The following is a 24,993-nucleotide window of genomic DNA, read 5'->3' as shown; positions in this document are numbered from 1 at the left end:
GCATGAATATGGGAACAGTATTAAACTTCATTTCTGAAGTAAAAATAGGAGCTCTTCCCCAAATGAGAAGGTCATCAATATGTATGAATGAGAAGTATATGTATGTTATACATACGCATATGGGGCTACTTCAAAAAGTTCACAGGAAGTAGCATTAAAACCCAAGCTTACTTTGGTGCAAAAAAAAAAGTTGGAAACTATATGTAATTTTTGTGTGTATTACATTTTTCTCAATTTTATTAATAAAAAGAGAGTAGATTTTAAAAAATGGTTTTTAAAGGTATTGTTTTGTATTTGAAAGGCAGATTTACAGAGAGAGATCTCCTATCCCTTGGTCACTCTCCAAACGATCACAATGGCAGGGGCTGAACTGATCCAAAGCCAGGAGCCAGGATCTTTTTCCAAGTCTCCAACATGGTTGCAGGAGCCCAAGGACCTGGGCCCTCCTGGTGAGAGACCTCAAGGAGGCCCTTCCTCACTTGTCTGTGTGGTAGGGACCGCTCTGCTCCCTCTGTCACACTCATTACTCCCCCTCATGCCTTTCCTATGACTTCTCTGAGCCCACGATACTTCTACAAACTTTTGTTGTTGTTGCTTTTAGTGGTAAGCATGTCAACATAGTGTAAGCAGGGGGCATAATGAAGAGAATGCACTTCCTTCCATAACCTTTCCCCAACGCATTCTGCGAACGCTCCTCCCCGTCTTTTCCTGCCACGTCACCTATCTCTCGGAGCTCTAATGTAAGTTCATTGGCTTATCAGGAATCATTTTTGTCCCCCTACTACATGGCAGGAAATCTATGAATAGAGAACTGAATGCAAACCTGTCTTGCAGGACCTGCACTGACGCACAGCACCACCCATTGGTAGGCTGACATCACACCAGAGAGAGTAAGGGGAGACTGGTGGAAGCAGAGACAGGGGAAGAGGGAGTGGGGAGGCCGCTGATGGGAGCCAGGTCCTGAAGAATGAGTCACAGAGATACACGGCTAAGCAGGAATTTCAGATGATGTGAACAAAAGCATTAAGTTAGTGAGGCGTTGGAAAAAAGGCAAAAATAATTCATGCTAGTGAGAATTGTTCGTGTTTTCCATGTGTTTTGAAATTTGCACTGACAAGATTTACTATAGTTTCAGCTTTGGAAAAAGCAAAAAAGCAAAAAAGAGAGCGTTCAGAAAAAGGCAAGTGACACCAGTGTTTTTCATGGACTTAGAGTTGATCATTTATTTCTCAGTTCATAAACAGATTTGCTGGTCATACTTACAGGTATATGAAACAAGCAGATCAGAAACCACGCTATCAATTTTTCTTCTTCTTTTGGGTTTAAGGATAGGGGAAATTGGGAATGTCTACAGGAGGATTAGGTTTCAGGGTGGAGCTTAGGTCTAAATTCTGGATGTTTGAGCAGGAGTTGTTTTTAAAATAATTAAAATGTTAAAATCTGTGGAAGTGGCTATGTGAAGGTGAAGCTGGGGAGGATTAGACTGAAGATACAAATGTTCAAGACTCTGACGTTTGGGGCAGTGGCCCCCATAAAAAAAAAGACTGATGTTTGGATGGCATTTTATGGCTATGGGACTGGACGTACATGCAGAGTGTGTGTAGGCAAAGAAGACACAGACATTAACGGCAAGATCTGCTCTATGCAGAGAACATTGGTGCCTGAACAAAACAGAGAACAGAGGGGCCCAGCACAACAGCTTAATAGCTGAATCCTCTTTGCAAGTGCCAGGAGCCCATATGGGCACAAGTTTGTGTCCACAGTTAATCTGATTCTTTAAGAAACTGGTTAGAGGGCCTGGAGTAATGGCTCAACTGGCTAATCCTCTGCCTACCAGCACCTGCATCCACTTCCCATCCAGCTTCCTGCCTTGTGGCCTGGGAAAGCAGCGATGGATGACCCAAGGCCTTGGGAACCCACACCCACATAGGAGACCTCAAAGAAGCTTCTGGCTCCTGGCTTCGGATAGGCTTAGCTCTGGCTATTGCAGCTATTTTGGGGAGTCAACCAGCAGATGGAAGATCTTTCTCTCAGTCTTGGAACAGAGGAGGAAAGGTGGGAAATTTGCTTTGGAACTTTTGACCTTGGGTATATAGTTTGACCTTGGGTATATAGTTTGACCTTGGGTATATAGTTTCTCATTTCTGCACACATGGTGGGTGTGGTAAACTTGCAGCTAAGGAGAGTGGAAGAACTTTGGATGAAGAATTTACTAAAGGAATGAACAAAGGGGAATTGGAGTGGACGCCCAAGGCGCTGGCCAGGGTTCTGGTGAAATAGCTGGGTAAATCCAGGCGGGTTTGGGAGACAAAGAGAGGCTGCTGGACTACACAAGCTCTTGGGGAGCTGGGGGTAATTTGCAGGTGAGGGAAGTATGTCCTTTCAGCGTCAGTAAGTTGCCCAGTGTTGCATAGCAGGTGGTGGCACTTAAAGTAAATTCAATTTTATTTTTTTGACCTATCTAAACAATATGAAGACTTTACTAATCCATTCCCCTGCCTTTTGTTTTTAAAGAGGAATTAATAAGGATGGGATGTATGGCTAGTTAGCTCTTGAGAATGTTCTAGAGAGGAGCAATCTGATTCTTTGTGTTCTCTTCACTATAACAGATTAAAACTCAGATGACATTTTGGAAAACAGTGTGAAGATTCCTCAAGAAACTATGAAGGAACAGAACTGCCATGTGTTCAGGAAGCCTACTACTGGGTGTGTATGCAAGCAATATCGAGTCAATCTGCCAAGGAGACACCTGCTCTCATGGTTATTACAGCACTATTCACAATAGCCAAGAAATGGCCATAACTTGCGTCTCTCTGGTGGCGAATGCAAGAAGACATTATGGGGCCTGACCCTGTGGTACAGCAGGTGAAGCTACAGAACATGGCATCAGCATTCCATATGGGGATTGGGTCGCATCCCAGGGGCTTCGCTTTTGAGCCAGCTCACTGCTAATTGTTTGGAAAGGAAGTGGAACACAGCTCAAGTTCTTGGGCACCTGCAAGCACATGGGAGATCCAGAAGAAGCTCCTGGCTTCTGGTTTTGAGTGGGCCTAACTCTGGCCACTGTGGCCATCTGGTGAGTGGACCAGTGGATGGAAGACCTCTCTTTCTGTCTTGCCCTCTCTGTAACTCTGCCTTTCAAGTAAATCAATAAATCTTTAAAAAAAAATAAGAAAATATAATGCATATACACAATGGAATGCCATTTGGCCATGAAAGGATGCAATGTTGATGTTTGCAGTAACCTGAATGGAGCTGACAGTCGTCAAGTGAAATATGCCAGGTACATTGTCTGATCAAGCAAGGTTGACCTCCTTGGAGTGGAAGGCAGAACAGTGGTTACTGGAGTGTGAGCCAGGTCGGAGAGAGAGTGGAGGAAAGGTCACTTAATGCTTATTAAAGATAGATAAGATTACGGCATTCTAGGCTTTTATTGTACAGTAGTGATTATAGATAGTGATAACATATTGTTTATTTTATTTAAAAGAGCTAGAAGAAATGGTTTTGAGTATTTTCACCATAAAGAAATGATGTTTGCCAAGATACGTTTGTCTTGGTTGGATATTACAGAATGTATATACCTTTTAAAAGCATAGTACTCCATAAGTATGTACAATTTTACAATTTGGCCAATAAAAAAAAATTGGAAACTCAGCTAAATCTGACCAAGTAAAGCAAATATCTAGAGTCCCCAAATGGAACATTTACAATAAAAGGCAGGGCTTTCTTGGTTTTATTCAATGGAGCTTTATTGGAATTCTAGATTGACTCTAGATAGCTTCTCAGAGGGCCTGAAGAGGACAGTTTTTGGAACTGTACACACTATAACTTTGTGAAAATTACCAATTCATTTTGTAGTTTACATTTATTGGCAGATTTCCTTCTTACTGAGCTATTAGTGACCCATTAATTTTGGGAACACACAAGCTAGATTTCACAGTGTTCCTATTTTCAGCAAAAATTAGTGATTTTTTTTTGAGGTGTGGGTTCACCTTTTTCAGATTTACAGGATTTTTTTCTTTGAAAGACACACATGCATCTTACCATTGATTGCACCGCAGCTAGCGGCTGAGTTCTGCCTTTATCTACACCAGGAGAAGGGCTGCCTTTGCAAGCCCCTGTTGTAGGCTTGGGTCTCCAGTCAGGGAGCCAGGAAGTAGAGCCTTATGGTTAATACTCTAAAAGAGCTCTCCAAATTGGTTAAAATGGAGAGTTGAAATAACATTCCCAGGATCTAAGAAAAAAAGATTTTGGCCTGAAATGCTCAGCTGGAAGTTTTCCATTAAAATCTACTGAAAGTGGTGTTGATTTTGTGTGACTAATACAGTCAATTCTACAATATATTTACATACCTTTTTTTTTCTCTCCAGGAGCTTAAACCACACCCCACACTGTATTTTTTCTAATCTTCACCACACGGTGGGGAGTCCAGAGGTTAAGAATCAGCCTTATAGATTTCTCCACAAGACAAACATGGAAGACTCCCTTCTGATGTTGAGTGGGAAATGGGTTCCCTGCTGCTTGCCTGCTCCCTCACCCTGCCTGCGCTCTGAGCAGCCAGCCCTGTACTAGAAACCACCTGCTGTCCTAAATAGCTTTATGTGTGTGTGTGTGCTTGTGGAAGGTGACTGATTTACTCTGTGGTTTCTGCACAAACTGCCCTGCCACTGCCCATGTTCAACACACTGATCATCGTGGTTAATGTCTTGACAGTGATCTGACAGGAGAGAAGAATCAGCGCTTTGCTTGAGTTTGAACATGAAGGAGTTACAAACTCGTTTCTTATTCACAAGAAGGTCACATTTAGGTTTTTTATTTCAGTTTTATTTATACCAAATACTTTCTTTTCTCTTGTCGAATTCATTGCTGGCTCATGGACTACACGGTGGCATCATTTTTCCCAAGAGACTTCTGTGTTTCCTTTTTGTTACTCAGTGGCGTGTTTTTCCATAGTGCTGTAATTTGTTGTTGTTGTGGTGGTGGTTCTCCTAACTCATACCAGTTGTTGACCTTGTTTCATGGCTTCTCAATTATGGAAATGTATACAGTGATGGAGTACTGGGGTCCACTGTATCCAGATGTCGGGGTATAATGGAACATTCATCCCTGCTTCCCGATGAAAAATGGATTCCCAATGAGACTGTTGGACATGTGTAGACAATGGGATGCTGGACTGACATTGTCTGTACCAACAGTGTTGGGGCACACTTAAATAAGAGACTGATGGAATTGTGATTCTTTATGAAGGACTGTACCATTGTAGTAAAATGGGTTAACTCTGTTGAGGGATGGGAGTTTGGGGAGGGATCCCAGTCTATACGAAATTGTACCACATAATTCAAAAATTCAAAATAAAAATGTAAAAAAAAAAGATGGTGCTTTTGCTTGGACATTGGGTTTCATTTCAGACAGCTGTGACAATGGGGAACTGTTTGTGGTGATGAGAAAGGAGACGAAAGATTATTTTCATCTTGTTTTATGTAACTACAGATCAGTTTTAAGGCCTAAATCACAACTGAACCTATTTTGATTTGCATCATTTATTTTTCAATTAAAAATCATGAGTAAATCTGTGATTTTTTTACACAGTTTCCCTGTACACTGTGACAGAAGAGCACACTTTTCTGCTAAAAATATGCTTCATTGACAAGTCCACTGTTGTCCTAAACCAGGGATTAAACTGAGGGGTCCATTGGTTTTTCATTATCAGCTATATTACTAATAGCAAGAGTAAGTTGCAAAGTATTGTGAGCAAGGAGTTACCCAGACAGTAGTCAGGCTCATCAGAAACTCTGACGTCATTCTTGTAGACCAGTTGGTTGGGAGTTAAACACTGATAATTCTGAGAACTTCTGTAGCACCTAAGTAAGTGGATTAGGAAGACAGCTGTCTTCCATACACTTGTTCAGAGTTCCTGCTTGACAGAAACTGTCACCCTCCACCTGTGGCAGTCACCGTCACACTGTGATCACCTCTACTCCACCAGGAGGGAGAGAAGACGGGCACGAAGCTGTGGACATGGTTGTCCTCACGGCCCCGAGTTGGGAATGGCGTAGGTTTCACTTGTGTTTACATTTCACCAAATAAAGGAGCCACGTGTTCCTCACCTGGCTGTGAATTGCATTGTAGTTTCATGCCACATGAAAAGGAGAACATGGATTGGAAGAGGGCTAGACATCGCCCCAGCCAATGAGAAGTTTGAGGAAGCTGTTGAATTCTGCACATCGGGCTCAGAGATGTCTGCAGCCCAATGTGCAGAATTCAGTTACACATCAGGAAACAAACAGCATAAGGCAGCATTTCAAAGATGATACAGGAAGTGAGTCCAGGTAGACAAGGATTGAGTGACTGCTGACCTCTAGGGCCACGTGCTCTGTGAGGTTCCATCCATGAGAGAGGAGCACAGAGGGACACCTAGCTCACCACTCTTAAGAAGAGGAGAGGATTCGAATCCCACAGGGACAGTCAGTACCCAGGACACGAGTGAGACGCCCTGCTGAAGGCAGAGAACTGGGAGAGGGTAGGAAGTGGGTCTAGCCCAGAGGCACAGAGAGCAGCAGAATGTGTGTGTGTGTGTGTGTGTGTGTGTGTGTGTGTGTGTGAGAGAGAGAGAGAGAGAGAGAGAGAGAGAGAGAGAGAGAGAGAGAGAGAGAGAGAGAGGCTGAAGAGGCCATGTGGTTTTTTAGGAGCTGGGAAGAGAAGAGGACAGGTTGACCTGGAAGGCAGGGATCTGTTTTCGCAGTGAATTCTGGGGTAGGTTACTTACACTCTCCCCCTACTAATTTGCCAAATGAAGATACTGAAGTAGCAGCAGGCACCAGGGCAGACCCATGCCACATGAGCACCGTGTTGGTCACACAGGCAGGGCACCATGGTCCTTAGTGCCGCTACTTGAACATCTTTGAGAAGCGTATGTCCATGTATTTGTACCCAGCTGTGTGCATCAGTACTGCTTAGTAAATATTTGGTGAAAGAATACATGAGTGTGTACAAATTACAGGCAGAGCAAATCTTGATGCTAGAAAGAGATTATAATAATAAGCTTCCAAATAAATGCCCTGTGGAGAAGCCTGGAGTGTTTAATGTCACAAATAGTACAATAGATGGAAACATTCAGCCTAAATTTTAAGGCATTTAATCAAATTACGGTGCAAAGTGTCTGATTTAGGAATCTTGGGTTTGGTAAGAGGTTTTCTATCAGGTGAACCCCATCAAATTTCAATTTTTATAGCAGTACATGCTACAGACATTTCATACTTTGGTTTATTTAAAAATTGTGGAGTTAATTCTTATGCAAGTATAACTACAAGACATCAATATGATTTTCAATTCTCCGATCAATATCCTGTGTGTTTTTGGGGAAAAAGTCTAATTAGTCTCACTGAGGAGTTACCTTGTACCTCTAGGGACAAGGCCCCCTGTTCCTGAGGTATTGACTGCGAGGCCAGCTGGATGGAGACCCTTCTAAACAGCCGCCTCTGAGGCCAGCTGCAGAGCTCCCGCCAATCCGTGGGAAGCGGAGGAGACACACACATCTCTGTTCTCCGGCCCGGTACAGCCGGGTTATTATGTCTACATTTGTAAAGCACGAGTTTCACCTTGCCTCCTTTTCCCTTAATGTTTTAAAATTACTTACAGTGTATTTTTATAGTGCATGTTTATTCCTGTGTGTTGAGGTCAGAATATTTTAGTGAGATTTGCCTTAAAAAGTAGCATTTTTAAAAAAAGGCCTGGCATGGTAGCCTAGTGGCTGAAACCCTCACCTTGCACGCGCCGGGATCCTATATAGGCGCTGGTTCTAATCCCAACAGCCCCACTTCCCATCCAGCTCCCTGCTTGTGGCCTGGGGAAGCAGGAGAGGATGGCTCAAAGCCTTGTGATCCTGTGCCCACTCAGGAGACCAGGAGGAAGTTCCTGGCTCCTGGGTTCAGGTTGGCTCAGCTTTGGCTATTGTGGCCACTTGGAGAGTAAACCAGTGGATGGGAGATTTTTATCTTTGTCTCTCTTCCTCTCTGTGTATCTGGCTTTCCAATAAAACAAAGTAAATCTTAAAAACAAAAACCAAAAAGAAAATCCCAGGTGTGACTTAGATTTTGACTACAAGCTTCAACCTGTTGGGTTTCAGGCAGGTGTTAAAGCTCCCTACTCCTGCCTACCTTTACTCCAGTTATGCAGCCCCAAAGCAAAGCAGAAACAAACCTCTAGCAATGCCAAGGTCATACATTTCCAGGATGGAAAGTTCCAAGGCAGATCTGCTCCTCCCTGATGCTGTGACTGCCTGCTTCCCCTGGGCAGGAGGGCGCTGCTGTGGTGCACGGAGGTAGGTGCCACCTTCAGGTGTCCCTCCTGCGGCCATGGTTGTTTTCCGGGCAGCTCTCCTGTGTCATCGGGAGAGCTTGCCTGAAGCAGTTGTCACCACTGCAGCATAAACCATCCTTAATCTTCCTGCAGAAACCGTTTTCCTTCTGGGGAGGGTGAGTCCTAGGAGATCATGGCCAACAGCAAGTCCCAGGTGGCTGTGCGGGAGAATTTCTCCGCAGACAAAAGCCACCTGGCTCTTCGTTTTTTAGTTCTGGCTGCTCTCTGGTCTCGATGAACTCACCGGCTCGACTGTTCCGGGAAGTTGGACGTTCCAGGAACGGGGCCCGGTTTTCTTCTTTTTAGTGTCTTGAGCTTTAACTGTCTGTAATTCTTCCACCTAATTTCCAGCTTTTTTTTGGAAACTTCAGGTTGTCTTGCAGAATCTCAGAGTGCAACATAGAGTGCGTGGTGTCCGCTGTGGAACATGTGGGGATGCCAGAACCTCCATCCCCTCCTCCCCCTGCCCCCAATCACGTTGTCCTGAGACGCCTCCAGCAGCTCCACCTGCAGGGTCAAGTCCTTCCCTCTGACCCCAGCAAGCAAGACTCCTAAGAGCTGGTCTGATCTGCAAGTGCTTCCTCTGTTTGTCACCTGCTCTTCTGGGCTGCAGCTCCTCCTGATGCTGACAGCTGTGGCTGCAGGTCCCTTCTGCCCGCCCTCCCTCTCAGCCCCATCTGGTGTCTGCCCTCCTGAATGAACACATCTACAAGCACCAACGTTTCGTTTCTGGACTTCACAGGTGCTAAGTCTTGGAAGTGACCTGGGTTTGTGGGTGTGTGGTTAAGAGGGCTGCCAGCTGCGCATTCTTGTAACCGTGGTGGGTGGTGTGATGCTGGCAGGTGGCCCAGGTATCTGGTACGTCCATCTTTTTCCTTTTTGCTCTGGTGCCAGGCACTGGTTTCATTTAAGTGGGATGTTGTTGCTCACAAAGACAGGACTCAAGAAACCAAACAGAAATATCTCAACTGGGGGCTGTTACAGAGCTCGTTCAAGTTGATGGCAAAACACCACTGAAGAGAAAGTGGGAGTGGTGTTGACCTTTTCTTGAAGATTAATTATGTACTTGAAAGGCACAATTATAAAGGGAGAGGGAAGAAGGGAGGCAGAGAGAGAATCTTCCATCTACTGGGTTATACCCCTAATGTCCACAGCTCCTAGGGTTGGACCAGGCCCAAGCTGGGAGCCTGGACCTCCATCTGGGTCTTCCACTCAGGTGACAAAGACTTAGGCACTTTCCGCTTCCGCTGCTTTCCCAGGCACGTTAGCAGGGAACTGCATTGGAAGTAGAGCAGCTGGGACTCAAGACAGCCCATATTTGGGATGCTGGCATGACAGGTGGAGGTTTAAGCTGCTGGGCCGTCCCGAGAGCCCCAGCACTGTCAATGTTCAAGGGTTGGAAAGAGAACTGGGTTTAGCCCTCGTTCTCCCTTCCCAACAAGGATACTTCAGGAAGTTGATTGGAAATGAAAGGGTCATTTTGGGACAAAAATGTTCCTGAAATCCATGCATTTTTTCCATAAATGCATTTCCATTTTTTCCATAAAATGCATTTTTGAGGAGGCCCTCGCACACTCGGTGCAATGCCCAGGTCACCGTTTTGGCTTGGCCAATTGATGCCTCTCTGAAGATCCTGCTCTCGTTTCTCCTGTCACGTTCACATTCTCTGTTTTACCTCCAGAGCTTGCGGAGGCAGTCGCACTCCTCATGAGCTGTTTTAGCTATTTGCTTCCACCTGCTGCAGTGTCCTGGCTTCTGCCACCTCCTGAATGATGGGACTCCTCAGAGGTCTGGTTCATGTTGTCTTCACTTTTAGAGCTGCTGTAATTAGCACGATACTGTGAATGTGTGTGTATGTATGCTCTTTTTTTAACTTCTACATTTTAATTTTCTAAATGTTTCAAAAACCTCACTTGTAAGGAAGAGATGGCAGGGCCTGAGGCAGCACTTAGAGCTGCCGACTCGCCCCTCGCCAGCCCGAGGTGGCTGCTGGGGCCAGGGCTGGGTTGGGCCAAAGCTGGGGCCAAGGGAGCTACTGCTGGTCTGGAGGGTGGGTGGGTGGCAGGGCTGCAGCTGCTGGAGCATTCCCTGCGCTCTCCCGGGTCTACGTTAGCAGGACACTGGGCTTGAAGCGGAGCCAGGACTTGAGCCCACACTGCTCCGATGTGAGAGAGGCACTTCCCGCTGGGTCTGCCTCCTTGGCAATGCACTCATCCAATGAAAATCTTCATTGGAAAACCACTTGACCTGAATACACAGGTTCCTGTGCGGTTCAGTGGTGTCCTGACCATTGCCATAGCATGCTCAAACAGTGACTTTCAAACTGGAAGTGATATCTGTCCCTAAGAGGACATTTGGCTTTGTCTGGACGGTTTCAGTGGTCACTCGGGGTGAGAAGCCATGCTGCTGGCATGTGGTAAATAGAGGCCAAAGATTTGTTGAGCATCCTACAGTGCACTGGACAGCTTGTGCAACAAAGATTCTCCTACCCAAAGCACCAATCATGCTCAAGTCGGGGGACTCTGTGCTGGAAGAAAAGGAAGCCAAAAGAGCCACATAGTCCCCTGGGGGCCACGTAGATCTACGCGTGGACGACTATTTACATACCACTACTGCCAAAATGTCTCCGGGCTAATTCCATAACGTTGATCTCCACGTCATCTTTCCCAACTGCCCCTCTCCCTCCCTCATTCCTGCCCTCCGTTCCTGCCCTTTCTACCTTCCTTGGTTCTCTTTCTTATGTTTAACCAGCATTTCCACCTGTGTTGTCTTCAGACACCTCAAAGTAGACACATCAAAATGCAATTTATCATTTTCTTTCTTGTTTTTTTTTTTCTTAAGATATATTCATTTTATAGGAAGGGAAAAATCTACAGAGAAAAAGAGATACAGGGAGAAAGGTCTCCCATGTACTGGTTCACTCCTCAAGTGGCCCCAATAGCTGGAGCTGAGCCAGAGCTGGGCTGATCCATAGCCAGGAGCCAGGAACTTCCTCCAGGTCTCCTACATGAGTGCAGGGTCCCACTTCGGACCATCCTCCACTGCTTTCCTAGGTCACAAACAGGGAACTGGATGAGAGGTGGAGCATCTGGGACATGAACTGGTGCCATACGGGATCCCGGTGCATGCAAGGTGAGGGCTTTAGCCACGAAGCTATCGCACGAGGCCCAATTGACCACTTTCCAAGTGCATTTCGTCTCAGTTGTGTGTATCTATCTGATCACCACTCTCCCACCCACAGTTCAATCTCCCGTGTCATTCATCGCCTTTGTGAAGTCAGCCCCGGGGCCTCTGGGTCTGACCAGGCCCTGGTCAGGTTTTTGTTTTGACAGGTCTATTCTCCTAACTAGTCCCCTTGACCCTCCACACTTGCCTTTACATCACTGCAAAAGGGGAGAGAGAGAGAGAGAGAGAGAGAGAGCGAACGCTCCCATCTGCTTCTTCATTCTGCCACCACCTCCGGAGTGCGGATCAGTTGGGGTCTTCCTGAGCGCCTGTTAGTTCCCAGTCTGATCAACAGGCAGCTGCAACTGGAAGTGGAGCATCGCCACCACTGAGCCCAGGGCTTATCCCTACTGTAAGGATACGTTTGAAATGTAAAAAAAAAAAAAAAAATAAGTCTTTCTGATTATAAGATGAATATACAATACTTTTATCAGTTTGAGAATGGTGACAACAGTATGGAGGAAAATTCATTTGTTGACACTGTAGCCCAGTGTATTTTGTTTAGTTTATTTCCCATGGAAAAGCTTTTCTTTTTAAAGATTTATTTTATTTTTATTGGAAAGTCAGGTATACAGAGAGGAGAAGAGACAGAGAGGAAGATCTATCATCCGCTGCTTCACTCCCCAAGTGACCGCAAAGGCCGGTGCTGTGCCGATACAAAGGCAAGAGCCAGGAGCATCTTTTGAGTCTCCCACGTGGGTGCAGGGACCCAAGGCTTTGGGCCATCCTTGACTGCTTTTTCAGGCCACAAGCAGGGAGCTGGATGGGAAGCAGGGCTTCCAGGATTAGAACTGGAGCTCATATGGGATCCCAGTGTATGTGCAAGGTAAGCACTAAATAGGTCCAAAAACCTATTTCTTTTACAAAATCGAAATATACCTGTTTTCTCATTGTGTCCAGACTTCTCCTGCCCTGGATGGTACCGAATTCTTGCAGAGGTATCTGAGTGTTTGAACCTTGTTCTCACCATGCAGGAAATACCTGAGTCAGATTTTATGAGCTGGTGAACACTGAGTGTTCACCACGCCCTGCAGGATTGTGTCCTTGCCTTTAGCCTCCTTACGGGAGTTCTTACTTATGGTCAGCTCACCTCCCAACACCTGCTGCTGCTTCTCCCTCCACCTCACCTCGTCCTCTTCTGTGATTTGCAATTCTAAATAGGCCCTAAGGGCTGGATGCCAGTGTTCATGCTGGCTTGCACTCTGAGTACTTGGGATAGTGAGAGAATTTGCAAGAGGAAGCTGACACTTCTTGACCAGGTTTCAAGGGGGTCAGTTTGATTACCTTGCAAGCCAAGGGAGATCTTAGGGAATCAAAAGCTGGCAAATGACTCATTCAGATTGAGTCTTTTACTGGGTAACTTCCACTCAGAACAGAGGTGGCACTTCTGCCTGTTGGCGTAAGTCACAGGCACCAGTCTTACATGTGTGTGTGTGTGTGGCAGTGGGGAGCGAAGCTGCATCAACAGAGGGCGGTTGTGTCTTGCAGCTGCCGTTCACACCAAGAGCTTGGATGTTTGTGCATTCCCCGACCACCCCACTTTCCACAGCCGCACAAGTGTTGATTTTGCAGATTTTCTTTTATTCCCAAATCAGAAATTTCTGAAATTTATTGCAAGCTAGTTTATATGTATCTGAAGGAAAGTCATCCAATACATGAAAGCATGACAAAAAGTTATGTGCAGCTTGGGTATGTGTCCCTGGAAAAAGGGATGAGATGGCTAGGAATTAACTATTCTTTTAAAGATTTACTTATTTTGATTTGAAATCCAGAGTTAGAGAGAGAGAGAGAGAGAGACAGAGAGAGAGAGAGAGGTCTTCCATCCACTAGTTTACTCCCCAAATGGCTGCAGTGACTAAAGCCGCACTGGTCCAAATCCAGGAGCCCGGCGCTTCCTCCTGGCGCCCCACACAAGTGCAGGGGCCCAAGTACTTGAGCCATCTTCCACTGCTTTTCCAGGTGCATCAGTAGGAAGCTGGATCAGAAGAGGAGCAGCTGGCATTCAAACTGGAATCCCATGTAGGATGTTAGTGCTGTAAGTGAGGCTTAGCTTGCTGCGTTACCGTGCTGGCCCCTGGAATATTCTTTTAAACAATATAACTGCGATTCAATGAAATTTGTCAGTTATTACTAAAGCCCCAAGTCTATACAACTCTGACATTATTCTTTTAAATCAGAGAAAAATTATTATTTTTACTTTCATTCAAGGAACTCTTTCCATGTGTTCAAATCCTTCCACTGTTTGATTTTTGGCCTGTATACATAATTCTATATTTAATGGAGTTTTAGATGGAACGGAGCATCCTCACTGGGAATTTGTCTTTTTTGCAAGTTTTACAGTTTTCCTCTCCTTCAAATGCTCCCTGTGCTAAGCCTTACGCTGCAGCCACTGGAACACGGGCCGTTTTTCCTTGTCGAGTTGTTTGCTTTGGGGAGAAGGAGACTGGGGCATTTTATCCTTTTGTTCCTTACCTCATTTGCTGCTTCCTTGGCACACACTTGTTTGGTATGTATTGGCTAACCCTTCTAGTTATGAACAAGATAAACAGCCACATTGCACAGCTGTCTCCACCTCATCCCACTGCAGCTCCAGCGGTCCTGTGGCAGGTACTCACCTCCCTGCTAACACTTTTGGGAAAATATGAAAGTTCTGAAGTTTCATTCAATATTGTCACAACTACTCAGCGATCCTTGAGACTGACTGATCGGCCTTCATTCCTTCAGCATGGATACAAATGCCTCCCGACTGAACAAGTGTGGACACGCTTGTAAAGGAAATGATCGATGACGTGAAGAAGCAACAGAGTGGGAGGAAATCTCTGCGCACTGCTCAACAGAGAGGGGACTGGTACCCAGGATTCACAGAGTTTCAGAAGCTCAATGACAGCAAAACTGACAACCCTGTGAAGAAATGGGCAAAGGAAATGAGCAGACATTTTTCAAAAGAACAAATTCAAATGGATAAATTACATATGAAAATATCAGGTTCCATACCATCAGGGAAATACAAATAAAAACGACATTGAGGTTCTACCTAACCCCAATGAGATTGGCTACATTAGGAATTTTACTAACAACACCTGCTGGCATGGATGTGGAAAGAAAGGTACTCTCCTTCACTGTTGGTGGGAGTGTAGGCTAGTACAGCCACTAGGAAGTCAGTATGGAAAGTGCTAAGAATGAAAAAGAACTGAAAATTGATTGACTGTATGACCCAGCTATCCAAGCCCTGGGAATACATCCAAAGGAAATGAAATCTACATAGGAGAAAGTGACCTATAATCCTACATTTATAGCAGCACAGTCAACAATAGTGAAGACATGGAAACAACCCAGTTGCCCATCAAATGGGTGTGAATAAAGAAATTGTGGTACATCTACCCTATGGAATACTACTCAGACATTAAAAAGGATGAAATTGTATCATTTGCAACAAAATGGTCCAATATTAGACAGCATTATAGTCAGTGAAATAAGCCAATCCCCAAGGGACAAATATGTTCTCTCATAAGGTAGCCTTCGTGCAGAAACACAAGATCCACAGATACATAGTAAATATGTACATTTATTTATCCAGAGGACCTGTCTGATGGAGACCAGCATACTGAGAAGTGAAGAGATATCGCAGCATGCATCTCTACTCCTGTAGAAAAGATGACCTCCCAGTGAAACTGTTACATAGGATGACTACCACTGTCTACACCTACAGTGTCATGATACACTGAAATAGCAGGATGATGCACTTGTAACTGTTGCTGAAGGGCTATGATATAGGGAAACACAGTGGAGGAGAAGAGCAATGGGGAGGGTGGCAGGGAAAATCCCTGAGCCTGTGGAACTATATCATGAAACATAAAGTGCGGAGCTGCTTGTTTTGTAACATGGAGGGCAAGAACACAGCTTAGGCCAGTGTAGAAGGGCAAACTGGAACTGGGAGTGCATGAAGGGCGGGGCTTCGATGGCTCAGAAGCGTTTTCCCCACCTGCCTTCCAACTCTGGTTATCGTCTGGACCCATACTCTGTTGGTGGAAGCAGAGGACAGCTGGCCAAGGGCTTCACGGTGCTATTGGTGTCCTGCAGATCTCTCTTCTTCAGCAGAACTAGTCAGACTCCAAATTCCTGTTCTTCTCAGCCAGACTCCTTTCCAAGGCTTCCACAGCTTCCATGACGCAGAATGGCACGCAACTCCAGTGACTACTGGGTGAACCGTTTCCCGCAGGACGTGACTTCACAATTACTCATGTCTCCTCATTTTCATGCTTTTTCTTGTGAGCCTGAGTTTCCCTCACCCACATGGGCTTCATGATGGCTTTTCTCCTTGTTTCTTGTCTCAAGGACAGCACGGACTTTTGTCATTTGCTTTCTGTGTAGCAAAGGATTCTCAAAGGTCCTCTTGTTTGAGACCTGCATTGGGATCTTCATGGAAAAGGCGGCGATGGTGTAGAGACGGTGCCACAGATTGTCTCAAACCCACCAAATTATTTCATCTGGTCCTACCCAAGCAATTGAAGGTGGGGCTCAAAATTCAACAGATCTACAGCAGGATCATTTTTAACTTGATCATCTTGTGTGGCCCATGAATGATGTCATAAATATCCCAATGGTTGTGGCCAGGAAGCAGGTAACCCACCTGAGGTGCAACATGTTATTTTCTCTGAGACTCACAGAGCTCAGCATCTCCTGGATCAAAATAATCTGTCATTAGACTTCGCTGGTATCCTTCCTTGCCACCTGGGCATCCATCTGCTATCCTCCAGATATGTTCTAGACCTTACGTTGGCTTAAAAAAAAAGACAAAGGCTAAATCCCAGAGCCTATGGAGTTGTATCATAAAAATAAAATAAAATAGAGGAGAAAGATTAAAAAAAGACAGGCTGCCTCTGGAGCTTACATTCTAGTGGGTAAGGTACTATGCATATGTTGGGTAAATAAATACAGATGGGATAGTTACACATTGCACACATTATTGTGACGGGAATGACGGGGCTGCTGGGACAGGAAATCCTCGGGCACCCATGGGAGAGGTGACTGGTTGAGCAGCAGTGGGCAAGGTGATGAGTAGATGAGCTGAGATGGAAAGAGACTTTATCCTGCAGGGTAAAGAGTGCTTGGGTTACCTGCTGCCACCCAGAGTGCATAGGAGCTGGTCGCTGGCGTTGGAGAGCCCAGACTTGAGAAGGGACACCAATGTCCCAAGGGACGGGTGAACCCCTGCCCCAAACAGCCTCCCCGGATTAGAACTCTTTACCTGTTTCTTATTAGCTGTATGAGCTTGGAGGAAAACATATCACCTCCCAACTTTCTCATCTATAGAAAGAAGATCATTCCGGTTGCAGAATTTTAGTAGTGTTCAATGAATGACATAAAGGATTCAGCATTATGTTTAGATACTTAGTAGAGACATAGTAAATGATAGCTTAATGCCCTAATTAAGCAGGATATACATTCGAATTGATTATTTTCCATGTTCCATATTTCTGTTTTACTTTTAAAAAATTGGCAACAGATTTGCAAAATTTGCTCCTGCTCTCTGGTACTGTAGGTATGAGTGCAAATGCCACTGTAATAAATTCCATTCGGGCTTCAGACATGGAAGCTCAGGTTTAATCTGATTTTTATGTGTGCGGTACTTTATAGTCTCTGTAACAACTTAGGAGAAAGTTTGACAACACGACCTGCTGTCTGGTAGCAACCGATGTCTGTGCCTTTCTTGTCATTTATCCCCTTCTCTTGAATCAATGTGTCTTTGCTTTAAAAATGCTGGATGTGGAAGGATAATCTATTAAAAGACCTTACCGCTTTTCACATTCAAAAGGTCACTTGCATTTTATAAATGCAAGTATCAGCCAGCCAGAAAGATCTCTCACCCATCAAACCAGGGACTCTGTCCGGCGAAATGTGACACCTCCCAGATCCTCTGGGCTCTGGAGAGCAATTGGCTGCCAGAAGCACAGCATGCTGTATCTGGTGGAGGCGTGGTTGGCTGTGAACACCCCCCAGAGTCAGCACCTGTGCCTTACCTTAGGTCTCCTTCAAGGAAGACCGCCACACGTACAGTTTGCCGTAGGTAATCTCTGCTCAGTGAGGCTAGAGTGACAGGAGTCTCTTAAAAATGAGATGGCCTTACTTCTGACCGTGAATGAAGTCACTGAGACAGGTGCTGCTGAGGACAGGGTCCTATGCACTGTGGTGTTTAACATCAAAGTTGTGATGTTGTCTGTAATGATGCTGTGGGGGAAGCTGTTTGTCTCCTCTGCAAGGGCAGAGTTTTTTTGTTTTTTTTTTTCCTCTGAGCGGGAATCCGTGGACATATGCACATGGCTGTGTTACTGTTCCCTTGGGGGAACCTTCACTTCCACCCCCTTGCTGGCTCTCCAGCTGCTGAGGACTGATGACAATCCTTAGGGGCTCCCGGGATGTCTGCTGGCTAGGTCACGTGGTTCTAAGGACGCATGGAGTGTTCAGTATTTCAGTATGGCTCCCTGCTCTAGAGCCGGACACACTTCTTCTTCTTCTGCTTTTTAAGATTTATTTCCTTGAGCGGCAGAGTTACAAAGAGAAAGATCTTCCATCTGCTGGTTCACTCCTTGATGTATTAGCAGGGATCTGGATTAGAAGTGGAGCAGCTGGGACTTGAACCGGCATTGGAGGCAGCAGCTTAAAGAGCTGTACATTTTATTGAGCTTCTAGACATTTTGTAGTTGACAGTGGCAACTTTGTTTCAGATCTCGGAGACCCAAGCAGTAAGAAGAGTAAGACGAGACTGAGTGCTCCTTCAGCCCAGGCCTTTAGTACAGGGACAGCCTTGCATAGAGCGTGGGAGGGATGCCGAGACAGGAAAAGCAGTGTAGGGGCTATACTCCTGATGTGGTTGCTAGGGTTTTGGTGACGGTGTTCCCTTCAAACTTCTCATTGAAACTCAACCCCAATACACTAGAATAAGAGCTGGTTACGTAACAATGGCTCCGCCCTCTTACAGAAGTGGTGAAGGCTGAGGAAGCACCCCCTTGCCCTCCTATCCCCTGTCACATGAAGGTAAGGGTGTGTCCTTGCACAGCAAGACTTCATCTTGGGACACAGGCTGAGCCCCCAGCAGACACAGGTCCTGTCAGCGCCTGGCTGGTGGACTACCCAGCCCCCAGAACCATGAGTTGTAATGTTCTTTTGATTGTAAATGACTCACTCTGTATTATTTCGTTCTAGCAGCACAAATGGACTAAGATAGTAATTGTAGGTAGGAAAATGCTGTTGAAAAGCTAAAACTTGTTTCAAGTAAGTTTGAAGGCCCTTTTGGGACTCCAGCGTTAGTTTGTGGCCCTGTGAGTGGTGAAGTTTGCACCAGACATAGGAAGTGGGACAGCAGTGACAGGTGGGTTGGTGGGGGCAGACCCAGAGGGGGAGGAGTTGAAAGCTCAGACCTGAGGTTGAAAGATCCAAAATGGGGATCCCAGTGTAAGGCTCAGTGGCTAAATCCTCATCTTGCAACCGCTGGGATCCCATATGGGCACTGGTTCATATCCTGGCTGTTCTGCTTCCCATCCAGTTCGCTGTTTACTGCCTAGGAAAGCAGTAGAGGATGACCCAAAACCTTGGGACCCTGCACCCACTTGGGAGACCTAGAAGAAGCTCCTGGCTTCGGATTGACTCAACTCCAACCCTTGCAGCCACTTAGAGAGTGAAGCAACAGATGGAAGGCCGTTCTCTCTGTATCTCCTCCTCTCTGTATATCTGCCTTTCCAATAAAAATTAAAAATTTTAACACAAAACAAAAGAAAAACAAAGATCTAAAAATGGGGGTTGGAGAGGGAGCCTCAGGACCTGGGCTATGATTGATCTGGACTCAGAGAACCAGGAGATGGAGAGCAGGGTGAGTGACTGATGGAGGATCTGGGAGAAGGTGTTGCAAAGGCAGAACCTCAGGCCAGAAGGCCACGTTCCCAGCAGCTGAACAGTTGGGCCTGGGCCAGGGGACACTGTCCCTGGTCCTGGAGAGCAGGGATTGTGCAGGCAGAGAGATCAGTGGTGGAGAATGGAGGCCACTCCATGAAGACAGGGCCAGCACAGCGAGGCTGGCCGACATGTGATGGCCACCAAGGGCTCCTGCTGATGGCGCTTGCCTGTGGGCAAGGTGTGGCCATGGCTGAGGTGGGAGTCAGACTCAGGAACAGAAGTGAGCTCCTCTGGGTATTCCCCTCCAGCTGCTGGAGAAATGGTCCCCAAATGCACATCTGGTCATACATTCATTTCTGCCTCACAAGTTAGTGCCTCCCATCGCTTTGGGGCTGAGTCTGAAGGGCTTGGCCTGGGACTCAGCTGGAGCCTTTCCCTGGTCTGGCCTGGCTTTGCCCCCTATCTCCACCCAGGTTTGCCCTGAATTGCAGTGGCTTAGGAGTGTGGGTCCCTTCCCAGCATGGCACTCCTAGACTCCCAAGGGGGTACCGTGGGACCTTCTGTTTGCACAGAGCCTACTGGTCCTCAAAGTACATAGAAGGCAAATTACAGGAAAATTGAAGCAGCAGAAGTTCAAGTAGTGCTTTAAGTTTGTTCCTCTGCTATTAAATCTGTAAATGCAAGTCCTGTGAGTGCACTTGAATGACTATGAGATCTCGGTATGTCCTGCTCCGTTGGGCAAGATTCCCTTCTCAGTGACACACCTGGCAGCTGTCGCGTTGCTGGGCTCTTTCTCCTTTTCTTTCTTAATTTCTCCTTTTTTCTTTCTTTCTTTCTTTCTTTCTTTCTTTCTTTCTTTCTTTCTTTCTTTCTTTTTTTGTTTTTATTGGAAAAGCAGATTAGATTTATGGAGAGAAGGAGACACACAGATAGAAAGATCTTCCATCTGATGGTTCACTCCTCAAGTGGCCACAACGGTCAGAGCTGAGTAGATGTGAAACTGGGAGCCAGGAGCTTTTTCCAGATCTCCCATGTGGATGCAGGGTCTCAAGGCTTTGAGCCATCCTCTACTGTTTTCCCAGGCCATAAGCAGGGAGCTGGATGGGAAGTGGAGCAGCAGGACGTGAACCAGCACCGATATGGGATCCTGATGCTTGCAGGATGAGGATTTAGCCATTGAGTCATGGTGCCCAGTCCACAGTGTACTTTTTTCTTGTCGTTCTTCACCTTTGTAACTCTGGAGCTTTGCACAGCTCTGACACCTCGGCGCTCCCTACAGACACAGAGTGACTGTTGCAGCATCTGTGGCCTGCCAGCCCTTCAGCGTGTTCAGCTTGCACAACCACAGTCTTCATCAATGCCCATGTTGTTGGTTTCCCCAGGTCTGCGTCATCTCTCAGGTCAGTGAGGGAAAGACCTGCCATTTTGTTTTCTTTCTATGTATTCTTGCACATGCCACATGGTAAAAGTTAGAATAATGCTGGCAGACTGAATGAAGCAACTATGAATGGATACTGTGTGTAAAAGCACAAGTGAAGTTTCAAGAGATATGTACCTCTGTGCAGGACCTGAAATGGTTGTGCTTCAAAATCTGTTATTGTCCATTAAATGTAAGTAGTCCCAGGAGATGCTCAACTGCATGAAAATTCCCCATTATTCTCTCATGTGTCCAGCAGTGAAAGCTGTTGCTGCTGTGTGTGTTTCCTTACAATAGCCTCGGGTTCTCCTCTGGGTCTCCCTGAAGTGAACGCAGCATGCAAGCTTCCTATAGCTTCAATATATTGATTGAAAAACTGGGTACTGCATATGACTTTTATCTTTCTACTGCTCATATTATCTTAAAGGTTATATTTATCTGCATGATGTATTTGTAAAAGTATTGGATAGCACTATTCCTGGGTGAGTATGGCAGAGATTTCTTAACCCTCTAGGAAATCATTTTAAAAAACTGTGTCCTAGTATCATAGAAAATTGTACAGTTATTTTTTAGTCAATATCTTGAGTCTGGGAAAATGTTGAAGGTGGAAATTTAAAATACTATAAATTCAGAAATGAGAAGAATAATATCAAAAGCGAATTTTGAGAAATTTACATAGATTTTAGTAGTAGTTTTCTTAAAATATTTTTAAATGAATAAAATAGCAAATAATTCTTGAACTGAAGACTCTTAAATCTAAGGGCAACGATCCAGTTATGAGGTACAAAATGTGTCTTTATGTCCAAATGTTTTTAGTCAGCTTGAAAGATGAAATGTCTTGAAACATATTTGAAAGTAATATATATAAACACACAAACACACACACAGACACATAAAGGATTGATTTGTTGGAAGGATCCTCCATCTTCTTTGCAGAAATCTGTGATAACCAGGGCTGGGCCAGGTGAAGACAGGCTGCAGGAGGTCCAGGTGGGTTTCCAATGTGGGTGGCAGGGGCCCAGGGACGTGGACTGTCATCCACTGCCTTCGTATGCATGTTAGCGGGATGCTTCATTGCACGTGGAGTGGCTGGGTATCCCATGGGACTTCCATGGGGGCTGTGGGTGATTCAGCCTGCTGCACCACAGCACCCACCCCTAAAACGACATTCTTACAATCGAGGCATAGTGCAAGCTAAGTAAAACAGTGGAAATTCAAATACTATTTTAACTCCACATCCCCCCCCCCCCAATTAGGTCAGGACATGTCGTACTGCAAGCATATTTAAGTTTTTAGTAGAGTTAGACTGAAACAGAGTGATTCCTTTCAAAATTTGAAGAAGCTTTTAAAAATTGAAGAAATTAAAAACTAAAACTAAACAAAAGCAATAGCTGTTATATTCTGTCTGCAACGGAAGCCATGAGCTAGTGTAATTTATTAGTGTGAAGACAGTGGTGTCGTACTGTCACTATGATTTAGGATATTGCTATTACTCTATACGGGAATTTAAGTCTTTCAGAATATGGGTGTACACAGGAGAAACCAAGTTGGTTTATTTTTAATTTTTTTAAAAGATTTTTTAAAAGTTTGTTTGAAAGGCACAGTTACAGAGAGAGGAGGAGGAGAAGACAGGCCTTCATCTGCTGCTTCACTCTCCAAATGGCCAAAACGATTGGGGCTGAGGAAGGCCAAAGCCAGAGGCTTCTTCTGGCTATCCCAATGGCTGCAGGGGCCCTAGCATTTGGGCCATTTCCCATTGCTTTCCCAGGGCCATTTGAGGGAGCTGCATTGGAAATGTGATGACTGGTACTTGAACTGATGAGGACTCTATTTTGATTTTATTTTTAAGAAAAAATGTATTAATTTGAATTGAGACTGGGTTGAGGTGGAGAGAGAGAGAGAGAGATCTTTCTCCTGGCTCACTTCCCAAATGTCTACAACAGCTGGGGCTGGTCTAGGTTGAATCAAGGAGCCACGAACTCCATCTAGGTGGTCTTCCACAGGGGTGGCAGAAACCTGAGTACTGAGGCCTTCAAGTCCTGCCTCTCCCAGATCCCTTAGCAAGAAGTCAGAAGTGGAGGTGCCCAGACTCAAGCTGACACTCTCATATGGGATGCAGATGTTGAAAGCTGTGGCTGAATGTGCTGCACTATAACGCCTGCTCTGCCACAGTTGGCTAAAATGTCACCAAACCAGCTTCTTAATTTTGTCTGTATCCAGTGACCGCTGTGTGCCATCTCTTGAGCAGGTAGTCCAAATGCTAGTTAGGGTCCAAGAGAAGGAAGTAGCCCGAGGTGGCCAGCAAAGGCAGAAGGACACACACACTATGTCCTTTTAGAGTTTCTCCTGTCCACATGTCAAGGTCAAGGAATTATTCATGGGCTGCTTTATAACTCGCACGGAATTTGTAGGCTCCAGAGAGAAACTGCAGAGAAAGGGAACACACTGTGACTTACGTAATCCCATAACGGTTGTCACTGCTGCTGTGTCAGTTGGTAACTCTGGAATCGTTTAGAAAATGGGATGAGTAGTCCTCATTTTGGATTTTGATTATTTTTTAAACTTTTGAGCAGCAATGAGCAAGAAGCAATTGTAGGAAGTAACAGTTCCTATCTAGAAGAGAACGTACTGTTTGGAATCACCTGTTCTGACCCCTCACAGGACACGTGGTTTAGGGCACTGTCTTTACTCAGATATTGCTTTCTTCAATTTCAACATTAGGTGATGCGCTTAATGACTTCTAAGGTCTTTACAACCTCTTGACAATCTAACACAGTAATTTTGGATTTACTTGAATTTTCTTCCCTTTCCCTGCTGATCCTAGCAATGAACAGGGAAAAGGTTTTTTTTTTCTTCATCTATTTAATAATGAATTAAGACATTCAGAGAGCTGATACAAGTCACAAAACTGGAATTTGTTTATTTTGCATTAATAGCACATTAGCATGAGAATTGAAAATGTGTAATCTTGGAGAAAAAAGAAAAAAAAAAAAACCCTTGGATGATTGAGGTTGTCTACCCACAATTGCCTCAATTGTTTGCAGTAGCTTAATTGATCAATGAATTATTAATTTTCTAACTTGTGGGGGTGGGATTGACAAATGAAACCCCAACTATTTAACTAAGTTGGTCTAGTCAGAGTGCAGTAGATTATTCTAATAAAATCCGATGGAACATAGCTTCAATTAAGGTCACATTCTCTTTTTTATTTTGTAGTATCTGCCTGGAAATGTTCTTTGGTCTCGAAGCCATCAGGCACATTCTCTGTTAGGAGTTAGGAGGCATTTCCCTGCATTTTTTTTTTTTCTCTTAATGGTTCCTCTCTATGGCTTAACCTCAGCCAGTCAAAATACCGATCGATGGCACGGTGACAGATATCTTTTCCACCATTATGGTGTCTGTAAATCAAACCCCATCAGTGTATAACACTGGAGATCACACCACTCCATCATCTTTTGCAATCCCACTGGTGTCAAAGAACAATAAGCATTACTTAAAAGGAAAATAGTTTTTGAAAATAAATTGCAGTAGTATTTCAGAAAGTTGAGTTTTGTGCAAAATGGGGTTGGAAATACAGTTCCTTGCTAGTTGTGGGAGTGATCCTTTATTTTTAGTTTTTTTTTTTTTTAAGTTGCTATTGAGCATGGGCAAGAAGGGACAAAGGGGCTATGAGAAAGAAGAAAAGGGGCTCCTTTCCTCTTTACCAACGGCTCAGGACAGTGAAGTGCGGCCATAACGATTCTGTGAGGCAGAGTGGGAGCAAGTGAGGCATCTGGCTTTGGCTGAGACAGGTGAGGAGGGGATTGGCTGGTCCTTGAAAAGAACAAGAGTGGCCAAGAAGAGATGAAGAGGGACAGGAGTATGAAGATGGTAAAAAAAAATACACGAGTTGATTTGTTTCTGTTATTTGAAAGGGAGAGAGAGAGATGAAAGAAGGTGCATGTCAGAGAGAGAGAGAGAGAGAGAAAGAGAGAGAGAGAGATCTTGCATCTGCTAGTTCGTTCTTAAATGGATGCAACAGTCAGGGCTGGACCAGGCTAAAGCCAGGAATGTGGGGTGGCAGGGGCCCAAGTACTTGGACCATCATTACTGTCTGGAAGCAC

This window comes from Ochotona princeps, chromosome 10 (assembly GCF_030435755.1).
Source record: "Ochotona princeps isolate mOchPri1 chromosome 10, mOchPri1.hap1, whole genome shotgun sequence".
Lineage (NCBI taxonomy): Eukaryota > Metazoa > Chordata > Mammalia > Lagomorpha > Ochotonidae > Ochotona > Ochotona princeps.
The sequence above is the reverse complement of the archived record's forward strand: the minus strand, read 5'-3'. Positions refer to the sequence as shown.